General features: G+C 55.1%; 1 long non-coding RNA gene across 1 annotated transcript; it reads right to left on the reverse strand.

Moving 5' to 3' along the window:
• Positions 1-6,897: 6,897 nt before the first annotated feature.
• LOC308566453 lies at positions 6,898-10,712 on the reverse strand. The gene is made up of 4 exons (XR_014000163.1): positions 10,632-10,712; positions 10,288-10,420; positions 9,235-9,343; positions 6,898-8,769 (listed from the first exon to the last, which is right to left on the reverse strand). It is a non-coding gene; the product is annotated as an uncharacterized lncRNA (long non-coding RNA).
• Positions 10,713-19,671: the final 8,959 nt, after the last annotated feature.

Below are 19,671 nucleotides of genomic sequence, written 5' to 3' on the forward strand. Positions count from 1 at the left end.
TTCCCTTTGCTCCTCGGTTAAGTAAGTTTCCACTCGTGGGAAATGCCACCCACCGGGCGGCTACCCACGCTCCACTGAGGCCTTCTGTTCCTCGGGAAGGGCTTGACTTCCCGGGTTCTGAATCCCCTGTAGCTTTTAACAAAACATTTAGCAAGGTGCTTGCCTCACCTGCGTGAAAAGAGCACTATCTTCATTTTTCTTCCAGCATTTTTAACACGCCCCCCCCCCCCCCAAATGGGTCTGTTACGTGTCCAGAGTAAATTCGTGACGTCTCATCATTTACCACCCACTAGATGAAGGGCGCTTTCCTACAATTCCTCTCTCCAAACACTTTGGTCCAGCAAACTACACACATTATGGGGTGCATGGTTCCCAGAAGAGATAGTGCCACCACCCCCACCGCCGAGCTTTGCTGGTGCCGTGGCCCCCCACCCCCACCCCACCCCCACCCCGCGCTCTCCCTCCCAGTCCTGCCGTCACGACCCACCCCAGAAGGCACTGTCCTTCCACCCCAGTAGCTGAGTAGGTATCCGTGTTTAATGACTGAATGATGATTACATGAATGGAAACACGTAAAAGCCCGCATAATCATCACTCCACACGGGCAAGGGCCCCAAAAAGTGTGCACGGTGACTTACTAAGAGAGCTCAAGGGATGCTATAGCAAGAGGTGCCTTCTAGCAAGGGGGTCAGGGAAAGGAGGCGGCCTGTGGCCTGGGTCCCTAGGATTCCGTTAGGTGGAAACGGACCCAGAGGACAGTCCTCCAAGCAAAACAAGGGCAGGGGTGGGGAGTGTGAGGCAAATAGGAGGGAAAATATGTAATGACTTGAGAGTGGTGCAGGAGTGGTCAGGAGAGAAGGGAGGGGGTAAGCTGAGGCCAGATCTGGGGAGGCCTAGGGCCTGTGTGAGGTCGCCTGAGCCCCTGCTGTCCTCCAGGATGCGGTGTAGATGACGATACTGGCCGAGGGCACTGTCCTCTGGGTCTGTCACCCTGTGTGGCGGGCACCTCACAGCAATTATGGGCATGATGGGGCGAGACTTGGGACTTAGCCGGGCGTGTGATGAAGCAAAGCTGAACGAGGCCAGTTGGGAGGCATTTTCTTTTGTTTTTCTTTCTTTCAATCCTCACCTGAGGATATTTTTTCCATTGGTTTTTTAGAGAGAGTGGAAGGGAGAGAGTGAGGGGGAGAGGGGAGACATCGATGTGAGAGAGACACACTGATTGGTTGCCATGTGCATGAGCTCGAACCGAGGCCGGGGATTGAACCTGCAACCCAGGTGCGTGCCCTTGACTGGAATTCAAACCCTTGACCCTTCGGCGTGTGGGCCGACACCGTAACCACCAAACCACACCCCAGCGCTGGGAGGCATTTTCATAATCCACAGGCTACCATTTGCAATTAGGTGGTTTATGATCAGGAGTAATTTAAAACTCACAAAGCACACAAAGGCCAAGACTGTCGTTAAAGTGGTTGGTCCACAGAATACAGGACTAACACTTAGTTTTCATAAACACCCGCCTTATTGTGAAATGAGAACCACTTTAAACTTCCTGGCCGTTAGAGCGGCCCTTCGATTGCTAAGGTTACCCTTGTAATGTTCCACTCAGCACGCCGACCTCTGCGCGAAGCCGGGGCCTCAGGAAGTGCAGGCGGAGGGGCTGGCACCGCTGCCAGTCCACGCGCAGGCTGGTCCGGGTGGGCGAGCCTTTGGACGGGCAGGGAGTGGTCGTGATGGGGGCACTCGCGGGAGAGCCACAGAACCCTCCTCCCAGCCCGCTCTGTGCCTTTCGAGCTGTGTGGCCTCAGGGAAGTTAACTCACCTCTCTGAGCTTCAGTTTCTCTCTTAGAGTTTCTGTGAGGAACAAATAAGAGAAGGCTCGGGCAGAGCTAGGCCTGTCCGACGGGCGGTGCATAAGGCCCGGTTCCTGCTCCCCCGGCAGAAACCAACAGGGCTCCGGGCATTGTTTCTTTCACGTCTCCCTTTATTCAGCCAACAAAGGTATTTATGTGCTGGTGACAGCAGTCGATGGCAGAGAAATAAACCCTGTGGGCCCTTATCAGGCTTAGGATCTAATGGAGGGGACGGATATGACACACATAATATACAAGTAAATAATTAAAATGTGGTGAGTGCTGCCAAGGAATCTATGAGGTGCTGAGATTATAGTGGGGGGTTTAGACCACATGGGGACCAGGGAATGTTTATAAGAAAGTACTAATTTTAGTGACATCTAAAGGGATAAATAGGGCTAGGAAAAGCTGGGGACCAAGGGGAAGAGGGTGGCCTGGGCTGAGATCAAAGAAATGAACCCTTTTTTAAAAAACAGGGCATTTCCTACGAGCCGGGCTCGGGCGCAGCGGTCCACCTGCAGCGCGGTTGCCAGGAGCGCCCCGGGAAAGCCGCAGCCCGCCGCGGGGGGCCAGGAAACGCTTGCTTCCCGGCTCAGCCCGTCGGGCTCAGGGGCCTCACTCCCTCCGCCCACAGCACTGGCTACTTGCAGGGGCTTCCGTGGCCATTTTCTAAGCGCTTTTTGTCGTAGCCCTTGGAAGCAGGTGAGTCTGAAAGCACGTGGTCAGACAGACTCTGGCTCTGGTCGCCACCGACTGGGTCACCAACTGCCTCCCTCATCGGAGGCCAGCAGGACGGACCCAAAGGAAAGTGTCAAAGTCGGATGCGTGAGGCCTGGATTCAGGCTCCAGCCCCACCATTTAGGGGCCACGAGGCCTCGGGCGAGTCACCGCCTTGCTGGACCCCAGTCCTCGTCTGTAGAAGCTAATCCACGGAGCTGGCTCTTGTGAAAACAGGAAAACGTACGTGAGGTGCTATGTACGAACCTGACTCTCAGCCCACAGCCGAAGTCCCCCTGAAGCCCTGCTGTGCCCAGCCTGCTTTCTGGGCGTGGAAGAGAGGAGAAAGGGAAAGTCAAGGCCGACCTCCAGGGTTTGCTAGGCTTCACCAATGAAGTAACGAAGGTCGGCTGTTGCATCCAAATGCTGTACATTTATTTTAAGGTGGATAAACACGGATGAGTTAGAAAAACACAGAACAACAACAAAGCACCGAGGCATGTGGTAGGATAGTCCTTTGCGATTCTTTTGCGCTTTTCCAGAAAATAATATATATATCGTGGCTGAATGCCCACATTCTTCAAGTCCCCAGCTCTTGTTGACATTCTCACTGACAGTGTTTAAACAGGGCTGGGCTGTTTACACACAATTACCATTCGCTGCAGCCCAGCAGGATGTGTAAGGGAAAGCCGGTCAGACTCTGACATGTGTCGCTCCACATGTGACGCAGAGACGTGAGCCACAGTCTGAAGGAAGGGGGCAAACTCCTCTCTCATCTGCTCCAAGACCCTCGGAGAGCTGGGGCCGAGACCCTGCAGCAGGGCTGGGCGCTGAGAGCTGGGCGGGGCCCGCAGGGTGGAAACACCGGCATGGTAACTCTCTGTTGTTGGAAGTGGTGGGAATCCCCAGAGCATAAGGGCATCGGCCCTCAAATATAACCCACACGCCCGTTCCAAGACGACCTGCAAGTAACTTGGGCATTCGTGCGTCCACGCTCCCTCCGAGCCCCAAAGAGCGGGAGCGGCTCTAAGGGCTCACCCTGGGGCAGCATCTTTCAGCGCAACTCCCAGAGGTCCTCAGTGGAGCTCTTCACTCAGCGGCGGCGTGCGTGGAAGGCCTACATGCGCCACGGACCGTGCCTGGGGGACTCGGAAGTGAGGAAGCCCACGTCACGGACCGTATGAGTTGGTGAGGGAATGAGACATGTCCGCAGGGCCTGGCAAGGAGCGAGTGCTCAGCTCACTTACTGCCTGAACAATGGGTGACGAAACGAATGCACATAAGGCCGTAAACGCAAGCCAGCTGCATGGCACAGAAGAAAGCACAGGGTTTGGAGTCTGAAGGTAGAATTGGCATCCTGGCTCACCCACGTTAGAGCTGGGTATCAGACGGATGCTTCTGCTTGGTCTGGAGTCGTTGTCCACCCTGCTCTGTGCCCCAGGGCCTAGCCTCTGTGGACCGCCTCCCTGGGCTCCCTTGCTGTCTGTCTTCTGGTTGGTCTCAGCCACAGGGAGTCCCTGGAGAGAGTCCTGGGATTGAAGGTGGGTTTTCTTCCCCTCCCCCCTGGCTTGTCCTCTAGTGGCAGCTCTGCACCCAGAACCTACAGCCTGCCACCCCCCACCCCGCCCCCGCTGCCTTCCCTTCTCAATGGGCCCCAGGAACCTTGGGTCTTCCCTTTGCCCTGACGGCCCGAGCTTCACACTGTTGCGGGCCACTGGGTGCCTCCACATGCCTTGTCTTCCTTGATCCTGTCTCCACCTCTGCAAAGGGTTCCTTCATGGAAACCACCGGAGTCCATTCTGTTCCTGCTGAGACCCAACTCATTCAGTAAATTAGCACAAGCCATGGAACTTCTCAGAGTGTCAGGCTCTTCCACTAGGAAATGGGAACAACAATACTTAGTATCCAGCACTGTGCTCGAACGTGGGCCCTCAATTAATGTTGGCTGCTTGAGTAAATGAGTGGATGAGTGAATGGATGGATGGATGGACGGATGGATGGATGAATGGACGGATGGATGGATGGATGGATGGATGGATGGATGAATGGACAGATGGATGGATGGATGGATGGATGGATGGATGGACAGATGGATGGATGAATGGACAGATGGATGGATGGATGAATGGACGGATGGATGGATGGATGGATGGACGGACGGACGGACGGACGGATGGATGGATGGATGGATGGATACCTATGAGGATTAATGATAAGATGTTAATGTATTGGGCACAGAAATATTGGTTATTATAATTCTTATTAAGTGGTCAGTGAATATAACAGACAGCATTAACTGTCTTGGTATCATAATGGTCATGGGTCACGAATCAGCAAAACAGGGTCCCAATTTTTCCATTTGTAAATTGTGTGATCTCAGGCAATTTAGTTTCGCATTCTGTGCCTCTGTCTCGCTCTCCTGTAAAACAAAAAGAGTTGGGGTTAATCACCTGTACGAGGCCACCCAGCTTGGGCAGGGACAGAGCCTTCGGGAGAAACGTAGGCCTGCGCTGGGGCGCTGAGAGGAGCGCTCGGGCAGAGGCGGGGCCTGGGCGGCGCAGTGGGCGCTGGACCAGCAGGAGGACATTCCAGTGAGCAGAGGCTGCAGGGGACCCAGCAGGGGAGAGGTCAGTCCACCCTGGTGACTAAGAATAAACATCTGATCCCAACAGAAGTTGCCCGTGGGGACATCAGGGACCTTGAACGTCAGGTTGAGGAACTAGCATTGTAAAAGGAAGGAACCTGACTTCCTCGGGGCCCCAGAGGCCCTGGAGAAGTAGGGTTACAGGCTCTTCTGCTCCACCCTCTGAATGGCCACCAGGGCCCCTGTCTTCACCTCCTGGTGGCGGCTGCCCTGTGCCCCCTGAGAGTCCTTTCTTTGAAGGTCACTTGTCACATTAAGAATGAGGGGAAATTTATTGGGTGAGGAAACCATTTGGAAAGAGGTATTTTTGGCACCGTTCAGATCTTGGCAGAGGACTTGTTCCTGTCAGTAGCCTACTTGCACTTAAAAATCTGTTAGTTTGTAGGAATGCCAAAGGCAAGATCATCAAAAGAAAGCGATATTTTTAAAAAGTTATTGCAAAAACGTAAATCCAGAAAAAAAATTTTTAATGGCTCTTGAGTAAGAAGGATGGTAGGTCTTAAGTCAAAACACTTGGGAAAATTAACAATAAGAATAATAATATTAAACTACTGTAAGACACGGGGAGTTATCTGAAAGTGTGGCTGGCCGTGTGAGTTCAGGCATGTCCCTTCATTCTCAGGCCTCATTTTCCCCGCACGTCAAATAGAGGCGCTTGCCCCCACGGTGGGCTCCAGCAGCCCCTCCTTCCCCGGCGGGGCCCGCAGCTCCGGCGGCCCTGCTCCCTGTCCCGGCCGTGGAGAACCGCATTCCTGGAAGGGCGCAGGAGAACATGCGCAACTTTGACTCTGCCTTGCTTGACCTCTGTCCCCTGCGTGGCCTCTCAGAGCACAGGAGCGGGAGGGCTCTGGCCTCCGTACGGCTTTGGCCGGAGATGAAAAGGAGTCGCCGCCAGCCTGCAGCCCAGCTGGGCCTCTGTGAAGGGCTCATCTAGACAGGAGCCAGCCTCACCACCCCTGCTGGGGATGGGACGCGGCACCTCTGCTGGAGGTTCACGGGGGTGGCCCCTGACCACGCAGCTGGATCAGCAGTCATTCTGAAATGCCCCTCTGGCCTCAGTGTTACTCTCCAGCTCAAAGATGTTGGCAACACCCCCTTCTGGGGCCACAGCGGGGTCCCCAAGACACGCCTGTCTTGTGAGATGCTCCCCAGAAACCAGGCCATGCCGCTTGGGTTTGGAGAACGCAGCTTGCTCTGTCCCCCTGTGTGTTGCAGAGTCCCAGCGCTCCAAGAGGGCCCAGAGGCTGGGGACCTATCCAGGCTCATCGAACCCAGCGTATTTCCCAAATACATTTCACCAGGGGACTTTCTGTTGTTTAGTAACTGCAAGCGATGTCCCTCAGAACTGCAGCTTCCAACACTGTGCTCTGGGGAACACTGCCGGACGGGTTAAAATCCTCACTTTCTAGTGTTTAGATGAAGCCGCCTCAGTCTGGTCTCTGATAACACTCAGCCCCCCTTTTCACTGCTCCTCTGTGCACCCTGAAGTCCCACGCCACTGAATTATTTGTTGGTCGTTGATGATCCGTGTGCATGAATGTTGCAAAAACATAAACTTGGAGAAAGCAAAGAAAAGCGGGGTCGGAGGCAGAAATGTCACCTGAAGGATCCTAGGTTTCAGTTCAGAAGCACTTGAAAAGTTACTTTACACTGAATATTCTCCTGCCCTTTTTTTTTTTTTGTCAATAACTATGTCTTTCCCCTTCCAGGCTTCTGTTCCTGCCATTCCCTCCGTCTGAAAACCCTTCCCCTTATGTTCTCCTAGGAAAAGCCTGTTCATCTTTCCAAGCTTTTCTCAAAATTCCACCTCTTCTGCAGAACCTGCCCCCAAATCCCATCCCAAGAACTTATTACCCACGACTCTGTTCTCACGGCGCTTTTCATGACGTCCCTCAGAGTGCTTTACATTCCGCCCCCCCGCAGTTCTGTGTAAGGAGCTGTTGCTCTCGGCCCCTCTGTGCCGGGACTGGGTGGTGCGCGAGAGCCGGGCCAGCTGAAACACTGAAGACCGTCCCTGCCCTCTGTGTTTCTGGGTCCCCTCCCCTCGCCTCGGAGCCCCTGGGATCACATCTTGGGAACCTCCTCCGCAGACACCCCTCCATCTGCGTCTGTCTCAGCCACATTGGTGGAACTTAGGTGTTTACTTGCCTTGTGGTAAGAAAATCTGTTGAAATCAGAAAGAGGATGGCTCTGAGCCCTGAAAGGAAAGAAATTGAGGTATAAATGAGCAGTATCTCCCAAGTTAGGGGGTTCAGTTATTTGCCACTCAGGAAGGAAACTGAGAGGGAGGAAATGAGCACAGCAGGTGCCACCTGGATGGGCAGAGGAGATGCCGTGACGCCCTGGCATCGAAGCGGAGGAGTCTTTTCCTCCTGGACCTGGTCCTAACCCAACAGGGACACAGAGACAGCGGATGACAAGTGTGGGGTGGCGACGCAGAGAGGCCCTGAGTCAGCCGGATGCAGTAGCTGCCTGGGTGGCACAGGATCAGTGCAAAAGAAAAACAGATTGGGGCCACCGGGCGGAGGGACAAACGGTCGTCTGACCTTCAGCGGTCTCCGCCTCCGTGGACTGGGCGGCCCAGCACCGAGAGTCACAGAGGTGCCTGAACCATCAAGAAAACGTTCGACCACCCGCCGTAACCTCGCTTAGAAGGCAGCCAAGTGTACAGAAGCTATTTGGGAAAATTACAGGCGTTTGTTCAAAGGGTCGCGTTCACCCCGGGATATCCTCGCAGTTCATCCCTCCGTCCCCGGGTCTTGGCTCAGACGTGACCTTCCGAGCGCCTGGATTTGAGCTGCAGCCCCCCTGGCCCGCTTCCCTTAGCTTCCTTCCCGGCACGCTTGCCTCCTGCCTGCAGTCCCCGCCTCGCGCGATACGTTGCTGGCTGTTTGGTCACCGTCTCCGCTCCTGCCCGAGGGGAATGCAAACCTCCCAAGGTTGGGGTTTGTCCGTCCTGCTCACCGCGGCGTCGTGGGGGACCACGTGCCCGCATCGGGCAGCCTCCTTCTTTATTGAATGACAGCGTGAGGAAGAGGTTTAATTATTTAGAAAACATTTAAGTTGTAAACAGTCGTCCTCTGGAAATACTGGCTAAATGCAGAAACGCTATATGAGAATTTTTTAACGTAAAGCACATTAATTCAGCGGCAAATATTTATTAAGGTCAGACACTGTGCGTTAGGGATTTGCTTGCTTTTCCACACTCACGCTTTTTTAAAAGTTGATTTTAGAGAGAGAGAGACGTCGATTTGCTGTCCCACGTATTTGTGCATTCATTGGTTGGTCCTCACGTGTGCCCTGACCAGGACTGACCCCTCGACCTGGGCGTATCAGGACACTGCTCTAAGCAGCGGAGCTACGGGGCCAGGGCCCGCACTCGCACCCTTGGGTGCACTGAGACAGCGAGTGTTCCACAGGCAGGGTGGCCGCCGCTTGAGGCATTTGCGCACACAGGACGTCCTGGCTGCTCCCGCAGGCCAGGCGGCCTCAGATCTTATCGGCTCTCTTCTGTCAAGGTGTGACAAGTCTGGTCTCCGTCTCAGCCAGAAAACTCTTAGAAGTAGGAAGTAATGATATTGATTAGAAACGCAAGTGCTTCCCATGAGTGAGCCTATAATCAATATTTGGCCTCTGTTTGTTGTGATGTCTGAGGTCTGGAGGCAGATATCCTGTCCTGGAAAGGGCACTGGATACAGAGCCAGGGCCCTGGGTGAGGAGCCCAACGAACTTGGCAAGATATTAACCACAAATACATGGCTCCCGGGTGCTTTTTTTACAGGACTTTGTAAACTATGAAGTGCTATACAATTTTATGGAATCATCATTATTTCGTTAAGAAGTAAAAAGCGCGTTACATGTCGCCAGAAATAGAGGTGGCATCAGGTCCTGATAACTAATGACCCTTGAAATGCATGGGAACCCATCTTGACATCTCGGCCAACTTCACGATTAGGTCCTTTCTGTGTGACCTTCACATTTAGGATCTCGATTTCACCAGGTACCAAAAAAAGATCTTACCTAGCTCCAGCATGCTGGGATGGCATCTCTGATTCTGACGGGAAGGGACAGGGTCTGTAGGCCTGTCGCAGTGAATTGGGATGGGTTGCAATCCTCCTTGGAAGCGTCTCTAAGAGCGAAAGGGTAAACTTCCTTCCTTTGCTCATTCCTTCACTCATTCATTTGCTATCTCACTTATTCTTTCAACAACTACTTGCCGGGCCTCAGTTATGTGGCAGAGGCTGTCTGTCTAGATGCTGGAGACAGCAGGTGGAAGAAGGCGCCATCAGCGATGGCCCTCCCGTCTGCCCTACTCACACCACAGCTCCTTGCCCACCCCAGGCAGGCGGCACGTCCTCATGACCGTGTTGACAACGGAGAAAGTGCCTTCCACATTTCTGCCCATGATGCTACAGTAATAAAAGCCCACAATATACACACTTACGTGCATATACATAAACCACATAAAAGGCTTTTTGGTCATTCGTAAAAAGAGATCACATTATATACAATTGCATGCATCCTACTTTTCTCACTCAACAGTACTTTCTGGAAAATCCAGCCTAGTCGTCTGGTGAAGCTCTGATTTGAACGGTCGCATGTGTCATGATGTGGAAATAACATACTTTATTCACCTGTTCCTAGGCCTACTGATGTTCCCTTTGTTTCTGTGAACAATGCTCCAGCACACACACATACACACATGCTTACACACACGCACCCTCGTTACAGAGACAGTTTTCTTTCTTTGCAATAGATTTTCAGGAATGGGATTTCTGGGTGAAATAGACACAGCCAGTCAACAATATTTCTAACGTATGCCAAGTGCTTAGCAAGTGCCCGTTACATAGTAATTACTCCATAAAATGATACTGTTCTTCTCATTGTTAGCTAAGGAGTTACATTTTGGAAAAGTGTATTCATTTATTAGATCTCCACTTAGCTAAACTCCATTTACCTTAAAGACATGGGTTATCTGTAATCCCCGAGCTAACAGCTGTCCTTTCTTTGTTTATACAAAGTGAAAAGGAAACGGGACTTCGCTGGAACGCTAAAATAGACATGAGAGTTTACCTCCCCGCTTCCTCTTTGCCATTTCAAATCCATTTCCTCAACCAGGCAGGAACTCAGAGGCCAAAAGCTTTACTCCTACAACTGGAGACTCTCGTTGTTGTTGTTTTCAATTGTTATCAGCTTATTTGAATATCTGATTTGAAAAAGAAAAAGAGAGCTCGTTAAAGCGGTTTCCCTGATGTGAGAAAGGAACCAACTTGTAGCCTTTGAATGAGATGAAGGGGTGCGTTCCGGTGTCCGCAGCCTCGCCTCCCGGGGCGCAGGCTGCAGGGGGGACACCCGGCCATTTCCAGCGGGAAGGTCCTCCTGATATGCAGGTGCCCCCACAAAAGCTGAGGCTGCACCTGGTGAGAGGGCGGTGTGCAGAACGATGCTGGATCCGGGACACGAGTGCTCCTCAGCCCTTGGATTTCAAAATCGACACTGCCTGGAAACTCAGGCGCTGGCCGAGGGCCAGGGGGCCGGGGCTGGACACGGCTGGGCCGAGCGTCAGAGCGACTCTGGGAGTGACCAGGCGCATGCACGCGTTTAATGAGACGGGAAACAGGAACCTCTGTTTGCTGCTTTGTTCCGTTTTCATCTGGATGCCAGTGAGCCGAGGGCAGTGGGGAGGCCTGTGTGGTGCCCTCTGATTCTGGGCTGGCACATGGGGCTGTGCCCCGGGGCCACACCCGTGAAAAGAGGCTCCAGGCTCACAGTCTCTCGGGCATTGCCCCCCCCACACGGCCCCTCCATCTCTGTCTGGTCCACATTTTAGTGGGTGCCTGGCTTCTGTCTCACTTTATTTTTTTTAATTTATTTTTTTAAATTCTCACCTGAGGATATTTTTTTCCATTGCTTTTCAGAGAGAGTGAAGGGGAAGAGAGAGAGAGAGAGAGAGAGAGGGAGGGAGAGATGTGAGTCCGTTGCCTCCCACACATGCCCCGACCAGGGCCGGGAATCAAGCCTGCAACCGAGGTATGTGCCCTTGGCACGAATCGAACCCGGGACCCTTCAGTCCACGGGCTAACACTTCTCACCACTAACCCAAACCGGCCAGGGCTGGACTGTCTCACTTTTAAACATGTTGTTGGCTCCATGATAACCCCTCGGCCAGAATTCCGCTCTCCTGGTTTGACCTTCCTCACCCCAGCTCAGCTTTTGCGTACACGCTGCAGACCTTCCCGCCGTGATCCAGCTCCAGCCCCACGACTCTACGCATCCCCCCCAGGCTGCCCCCGGGCAGAGGGGCTGGGGTTCTAGCGGTGGGGCCCCAGGACCCAGTGCAGGACGGGGACGCGTCCTGTTCTGTCGAGTGAGCCCGTCCAACTTGCCTCTCTCCTGTTTCATACGGGCACGCAGCGGGCGGTGTCCCTGCCCTGGCAGAGGGCAGCCGATTCACACTCAAGTGGCCACTCTCTCCCAGCCTTCCCTGCACCCGCATGCCTCCGTCTTAAGACCTGGTCCTTCATCACGGAGCATCACCGACTGCGTGCAAGGCCAGGCCTGGAATCAATGCTGTTGGGACCCACATGCTCAGAGGTGAACTGTCTCAGTTCAAAGTTTGCTGGGTCACCAGCCGACTGCAAGGGGAAGGGACACGTGGTGTAGGAGTTCAGAGAGGGGACGTCCCGGGGCCGGGTGGAGAGCCTGCGGGACCAGGGCCCACCCTTAACAGGGGGGGGAAAGAAGGGAGATAGCAGTTACTAAGCACCTACTATGTGCCAGCGTTAGCATAAGAGCTTCAGCTCGTTGTCTCTGGTCATTCCCTGGGTTGGGGCTAAAAGAGGGGAGGGAAGAGGGCATTTCCAGGGGGAAATGGCATGCAATTAACATTCATGAGCATTAATGGTATTAATGGCGGGGTGGCCCGAGCTATGGCTGACTTGAACTGTCAAAATTGGATGTTTGTAAAGACGAAATATAGTCCTCCGCCAGGGCAGACACAGCATGGGCTGCATGTGTTCAGCAGGCAGGGAGCACGTTTGATTCCTCCACGGCCAAGGTGGGTTCTCCGAGCCCCTGCAAGGCTTGGGGGCTGTGCAAACGGTGCGATGGGAAGAGCGGGTCAGAACAAATGGGGTGTTGCTGAGGCCTTGGCCTCACCTCTCAGCAGGATGCTCAGTGGTTTTGAGATGAGAAATATTCTGGGAACTTCTGTGGCCTCATTGAAAAGTCCCACCCAAAACGTCATTTCTCACCCCATTTCTGGAAAGCAGAGCGATGAGAAATGGCAGGACACACACTAATCGGACAATATCTGTTCACATCCTCAAGGCCGTGCTTATCCCTGTAGTTTGTCCAAGTGTTTTCTCGAACGCCTTGACGCACTAGGCAATGGCGGTGAGCGACCCAGGGAGGCCTCGGGCTCTCGAGCCATGGTCTAGGGGGAGCGGTGGACACTGCACCAGGCGATGCGCAGAGAGGCCTGTGACGGCAAAGCCGTTAGGAAAAGCGAAAGGTGCAGGGGCCACGCCGGAGAGGGAGCATGGAAGGCCCCTCCGAGGGGCTGACATTTAGGATGAGACCCAAGCAGGGGGCGGATCCAGATAAGCGAAGAGTTGGGAAAAGGCTGGGCCCTTGGGATGCCGTGGCGCCCGCCTGGGCTTCGGAAACTGGATGAAGATGATGCCCCGGCCCAGGTCGGCACGAGGATTCCTCGGTGTGCGTAGGTCACCTGGCCCAGCGTCTGGCGCATACGGGCAGCCCTAAGCCAGCGTTTGCTGAGTCTGATCCAAAGTCCCCGCCAGCCCGTGCTCAGGGTTCCTGTCTGACTTTGACCCCAGGCAGCCCCGCCCTTGGTGTGATGTGGCCTGCTGGGTGGCGGCCCCGCGATGCCCACGGGCCCCGCGGCCAGCCCCGGGCAGCGGAGAGGACGGGCTCTGCCTGTCTCTGGGAAGGCAGCGGTCGGCTCTTTCCCACCCAGACACTCGGGTGACAGTGACCATTGCCCTGAACTAAGGAGATATGTGGAAATCTTTAAACACAGCAAATTGGCTCTTTGCTGCGCTACAAAGTACACACACACCAGTCGTGTGTCAACCGACCATCGCTTGTAACTTTGTAAGCCAGCCAGGCGGATACAAACCGTGCTGTTCACGGAGGAAACTGAGGCTCCGGGAGGGAAAGGGACACGCCGAGGGTCTCGCGGGCAATCAGTCGGCCAGCGCCCGGCCCTGGGAACCTGGACCCCACTCGGGTTCTCCCCCACCGTGGCCGCTGTGCCGTCTGACCCCGAGGAGGCCCTGGGAGAAGACACGGGGAGAGGCGGGTGCTTACACTCGGCTCCTCGATCTCGTTCAAGTGCAAGCACCTGCAGCGTGCTCCTCCGCCCGGCGCTGGGCCGGGCCCCGTGGAGCCGCGGCCTCGCTGACGGCGACGTTTCGAGGCCTGGAGTGGCAGAGACGTGTCACAGAGGAATTGAGGGTATTTCCAGCCGCCGCTGGAGGCCGACCCTGAATCTGAACGGAGTGCCAGCCCTGTGCTGATACAATTAACCTCTGAAACGCGATCTGCCGGGCCTCCGCTGTGGTCTGGGCTTCTGTTTGCCCGGGGGGCAGCCGAAGGGCTCAACTTCCTTGTCAGCCCGAAGTTCCAGAACGGGAGGCAGAGGCCGGGTGTCGCCGAACCTGCTGGGGCGGAGGCTGTTCCTTCGGGAGATACCCACCTGGGAGGCTCCCTCAGGGCACCCGGTGCTGGATCCCCGACAAGCCCAGAATCTGAAAGCATCCACTCCCCGTTCCAGCCAAGGGTCCTCGGCCTTCCAAGTGCTGTTCCCTCCGTCAGGAATGTCCTCCCTCCTCTGGCCAGGCTCCAACTTGACCTTCAGCTCCCAGCTGGGCTGTTGCTTCCCCGGCGCCCTTCCCTAACCCCCGAGGCCCTCGGAGTGTTTTGCTCTGACCCCTAGTGCCCCAGGGACTTCCGTAATGAACTCTTTTTTGTTTTTCCTAAATCCCCATTGGACTCTGTTTCATTCTCCATCGCACCTCAGCGCCTAGCCCAGGGCTCAGCACACAGTAGGTGCTCACCGTACTGAATGAATGAGCGTGATCCTACCTTCCACGCCCTCGGCCTCACTTGCACCCAGGCCTCCTCAGCCCCCGCTGGCCTTGCAGGGCAACCTGCCCACTCGAACCAGAGCCTCGGCAGCTCCCTGGAAATCCGACTGTCCCCGGGCTGTCCCTTCACGGGCGCCTTTGACACCTAAACCGAAACATGCCGCGCTTTTCTGGGGTCTGCTGCTTCCTTCCCGTGGGTCTCTTACTCTGCTGGTCGCCACCGGGATGTGCGCGGGGCGTCTGAAAACAGCCCGTGGCTGCGCTGGTCCAATAGGCTCGGGCGGCAGCCGAAGCCCCGGGCGTTAACTCAGAGGACTTGCTGACGGCCACCTCCGGGCCCGCCTGTCCCGAAAGGGTTTCAAAGGTGAGTAATGCATCCGCCCTCCCCCCCAAGAGCCTAGCTTGAGGGCCCGGGGGATGGAAGGCAGAACTGACGCACAGGGCGGCTGAAGAATGAAAGCCAGTGAAGCAGGTGCCACTCGTTAGGCACGAGTACAGGCCGGGCAGCTACTGTCTCCACCTCCCCTTGCACAGTGATGTTACCATGTATGAGTTAGTACTATCTTATAGGCTACTAACTTTAAAAAATGTTTTTTAATTGATTAGAGAGAGAGGAAGGGAGAGGGAGAGAGAGAAACATCGATGAGAAACATTGGTCGCTGCCTCCCGCAGGCCCCCTGTGCCCCGACCGGGAGTCAAACCTGCGACCTCTTGGTGCGCAGGACGGAGCTCAGCCAACTGAGCCACGCCGGCCGGGCCCTGGGCTCCAAACTCGCGGTAAGTGAGCCGCCGAGTATATCAGAGAGTGGAGTCCTCTGGGGCGAGCGTGTGGAACCAGATCTTGCCAAAAGATGACCATAACTTTTTTTTTTTTTTAAATATATCTTTATTGATTTCAGAGAGAGGAAAGGAGAGGGAGAGAGAGAGACAGAAACATCAATGATGAGTCATTGATCGAGCCCACAACTGGGCATGTGCCCTGACTGGGAATCGAACCCCGATCACCCGGATCCTAGGCCGACGCTCAACCGCTGAGCCAGGCCCGGCCGGGCAGGATGACCCAACTTATCCTTCACCGAGATGTCACTGGGAGGGTGGCTAATCTTAAACGCTCTCGTGTGCCTCTCCCAGTGCCGGCCTCTCGAGTCCCGTTCCTCTCTGGGACCCTCAAACAGCAGAGCCAGTGGGACGGAGCCCTCGGCGCCGCCAAGGACACCTGTGTCCAATTCAGAGGGTGACTCAGAAGTCCCATGATGCCCGAAATAGGCGACGCAGGCCCACACACGCTGTGCTCCCCGTCTCCCACCTCGTGACAATAAACCCGAACTCCCACCCTGTTTTCTGTGATTGAAAAGAGCAGCTGGTCCCAGCCCGAGCCTCGGACCCGAACTGCGTCCGTGGGCACAAATCAACACGCCAGTTGTTTGGTGAGAAACAGGCTGCAAAAGCACAACTCATTAAACTTAGTAAGCGGTTGGGCCGTGCGTGTGTTTAATTCGTTATTAAGAAAGAAGCCTATCTGCGGGGCTTCCACCTCTACTCCCTCAGCCCAGGGCGATCACGGCGAGACGCCGGTCAGCTGGGGGGCTTGGGGCGCCCCCTCCGGGGAAGCCTAGGAGGGGGGCCCTCTTTCCTCTGCGCGGCTTGTCTCCGCACACACTTTACAACCAAAAAATGTTCTATTTTTTTTCCCACCGAGTAAATAAGTCTACACTGAGAAAGAAGCAGGACTTTATTCTGGATATACTTGGATAGACTCCCTATTTGCTGGAAAATAATTCTGTTTAAAACTAAGACCAGCCACCCCCCCCCGCGGATCTTTAAGCGATCAGATATCTTTGGAATCCACTCATAGGGACACACGATGGCAAAATTCCACTGTTTTAAATGATTGAAAACACGTCGTAGGGGGAGCAGGCTGGCCCGGGGTGGGAGGGCCCGCCCGCCCTGCCCCTGCCCAGGCTGCCCGGGCGCCCGGGAGCTGGGACGGTCGCTCCTGTCTGGGCTGGCCCGTCGCCTCCTCCTCGGCCATGTCTCCCTCGTGAAGTGCTTCCTTCAGCAGACGCGGCCGGCGCTGCTCTGAGGTCCCTCTGTGGCATTTCTGGAATGTCCGTCCTCCCTGGTTCCGCTGCTCTGGCTCCTGAGCGTGGAGGCAGGGGAACACAGAGGCCTATTTATACCGGCCTGGCTTCCGAGGGGCGCATCCCGTTGCTGAGAAGTTACGACCGACCGAGAGCGTTGCAGGGACAACCTGTGAATAGCCCGGCACCTCTCTGAGAGGGTGGGTGCGGAGCCCCCTGGCCCTGCACCCGGGCTGGGTGCAGCCTCGGGGCCCTGGGTGCCTGCAGCTGCTGATGCTGGGCGCCTCCCTCGAGCAGAGCCGCAGAGCTCCCTGCCCCTCCCCGCTGGCACCCGGGGCACTGAGCTCACGGCTGGCTTTGGGGGGTCAGCACTGAGCTGGCCAAGTGACTTCCCTAATGAGACTGGTCACCAGCCTGCAGACAGCCCCTAGAGCTGATGGCATGCTTGCCAATGCAACAAACCACTGACTCCCCCTCACAAAACTCAGATGTGGGTGTTACTCTCCATATTTTAATTTTTTTAATCCACTAATTTTTAGAGAGACTGGAAGGGAGGGACGGGGAGAGAGAGAGAAACATCGATGTGAGAGAGACACATCGATTGGTTGCCTTCTGCAAGAGCCCCACTGGGGCCGGGGGTCAAGCCTGCAACTGAGGTAAATGCCCTTGGCTGGAATCGAACCCGAGACCCTTCAGTCCACAGGCCGATGCTGTAACCACTGAGCCACACCAGTCACGGCAGAAGTTTCCATTCTTGATTCAGAGCTTGCTGCCTCCCATCTTCAGCTAGGCCTTTGGATGGGGGGCCCATACTGGCTGGGCTTGCCACATGTAGCCCAGGGAGCTCAGGACAAACGCTGACACCATCAGGCGATGACCCCCAGGGCCCCGTGAGACAGTTCTGACAGCTTCCCTCTTTCTAGCTCCAGTCACTCGCAAGGCCCTTTGGCTCCCTGAAATATCCCTATATCTTTTGGTAACAGAATGTTCTATTAGGGTTTACATTTATGTAACACCATGACCTATTAGAATTTAAAAAAAAATTTTTTTAAGGGAAAAATCTAGCAGCTGCTATCTAGTGAGACAGAAACTAAAAGGTCACTGTGAGGCCGGTCCTGAGGCCTCACTTACACAGCGAAAAACAGCGAGCTTTCGTTGGCAAAGCCGGTCCCTCCAGGTGATCTGCAGAGCCCCAGGGCAGGCAGAGGGACCCAGGAAAGTTTGGCAAGGATAGGGCCCCTTCTTCCCGGGATCCAAGAGAGGGAGGGCCACGGCTGTAATCGAAGATGTCCCAGCCCAAACCAGTGCCACAGATGGACAGCAAGGCCGTGACATAGCTACAGTGTCTGAGAAAGACAGGGCTGGGTGAGCCCAGGGCTTCCTCCTGACTGCTGAGAGCACCCGGGTACCTCCAGGGGGTCAGCCTCTCTCCAGGTCAAGGCCACAAACCGGGGCTCTCCCAGCCCTTCCTGCCTCCCCGTCCCCAAGCACACAGGCCTTTCTGGGCATAGAAGGGGGACCAGTTGGCTTCTTCAGGTCAACATTGCTGTCGGAGGCCTGGATTCAGGCTCTGGGGTAGAAGCCCCCGCTACGCTTCCAGTAACACCATCTTTCTGGCTTAAACTAGTTTGGGTGAGACTTTGTCCCTGTGACCAAAAGAACCTCTTCCGCGGTGGAGGCGAGGGTGAGGGATGCTGGGCCTAGGCTCACACCCAGTGACTGCAGTCCAGAGGTCTTCCCTTCAGTGAAACAACCCGAACCCCTTGTTCTCAAAGGGGGTGCGGCGTCAGCATCCCACCTGGGGAGCCCGGTAGCAACGGAGAGCCCCCTACTCATTTCAATAGGTTTCCTAGAACCTTCAGGAAGCAGGGCTCCACACTCCTCCCCAGTTCATAGCCGAGGACTGAAGGGGACAGTCCCTGCGGGACCACAGGCCATGTGCCCTCTTGGGGCTCCACAAACTTCTTTTTTGTTTTTTTTTAAAATTTTTTATATGTTTTTATTGATTCCAGAGAGAAGTAGGGAGAGGGAGAGAGAGAGAGAAACATCAATGATGAGAGAGTCATTGATGGGCTGCCTCCTGCACGACCCCCGCTGGGGATCGAGTCTGAAACCCTGGCATGTGCCCTGACCGGGAATTGAACTGTGACCTCTTGGTCCATGAATTGATGCTCAACCACTGAGCAACACCAGCCGGGCTCCATTTACTTCTTTATAAAACACAGCCCCCCCCCCCATTCTGATCTATGGAGAAATCAACTGTTTCTTCCACAAAGATGGTCCAGGGAGCAGGGGATGGGTGCTGACTTCAAACAGGGGCAGGATTCCTTGATGGGGTCATGAAAATACTCTGGAATTAGACTGTGGTGATGGTTATACAACTCTGATGACACTCATTTATGGTGTGTGAATTATATCTCAATAAAATTATTATTTTTTTAAATGGCACAGGAGTTGAGAATGAGAAACATTAAACCTCAGTACAATTAGGTCCAATTTTGTTCTCAGAGACCCGTGACTTCGGGACAGGAAGTCCCTGTCTGTCCTGTGTCTCAGGGTCTCTCTGCGCAGAGCTGTTAGGAAGCTGGGATGGTGCGGTGGCTGGGAAGTGGCCCACGGGGGAACAGGAGCGGTCAAAGCGGAGAAGGGAGGTGAACGGCAGCCCCTCCCGGCAGCCATCCTGCGGGTCCCTCGCCTCTCGGACCCCTGCCTGGCCGCCTCGCCCGAGCTCCTCAGACACCAGGTCTTCTGGGGAGGAGTAAGGCCAGCCGCAGCTGGCTGGGCACCGTAGGACATTTGTGCTAAAAGACTGTCAAAAACAAGCCTGAAGAAAACGAAGGGCGAGGCCCTGAGACGCTAGGCACCGAGAGCCGGAGGGCTCCGCGGGGACCCTGGGCCTTTCAGATCCCGGGCCCAACCTCGCCTCATCCAGGGCCTCCTCTGACCCCCCGGTTGACTCCTGTCCCCAGGCTTCCCTGGCAGATGCTGAGTAATGTTTACTGAGTGCACGACTGTTGCCCAAGCTTAGAATTTTTAGAAAAGGAACATTTAAGGAAATGAGAAAATTTGGTAAGAAATGGATGCTTGGCCTGGGGAAGGCTGCACTCGCTTTCTGACTTGGAGGAGCCTGGTCACCAGGTTCCCTGGGGACTGTATGTTCCCTCCAGGTTACAAACACCGATGAGACGTCGCCACGCTCAGCGCTCCAGCCACCCAGCAAGGGCCTCTGCAGGCGTCATCGTGGGGGTGGGCCGTGTGGCCTGTCG

The sequence above is a fragment of the Miniopterus schreibersii genome, assembly GCF_964146895.1.
Source record: "Miniopterus schreibersii genome assembly, chromosome: 13".
Lineage (NCBI taxonomy): Eukaryota > Metazoa > Chordata > Mammalia > Chiroptera > Miniopteridae > Miniopterus > Miniopterus schreibersii.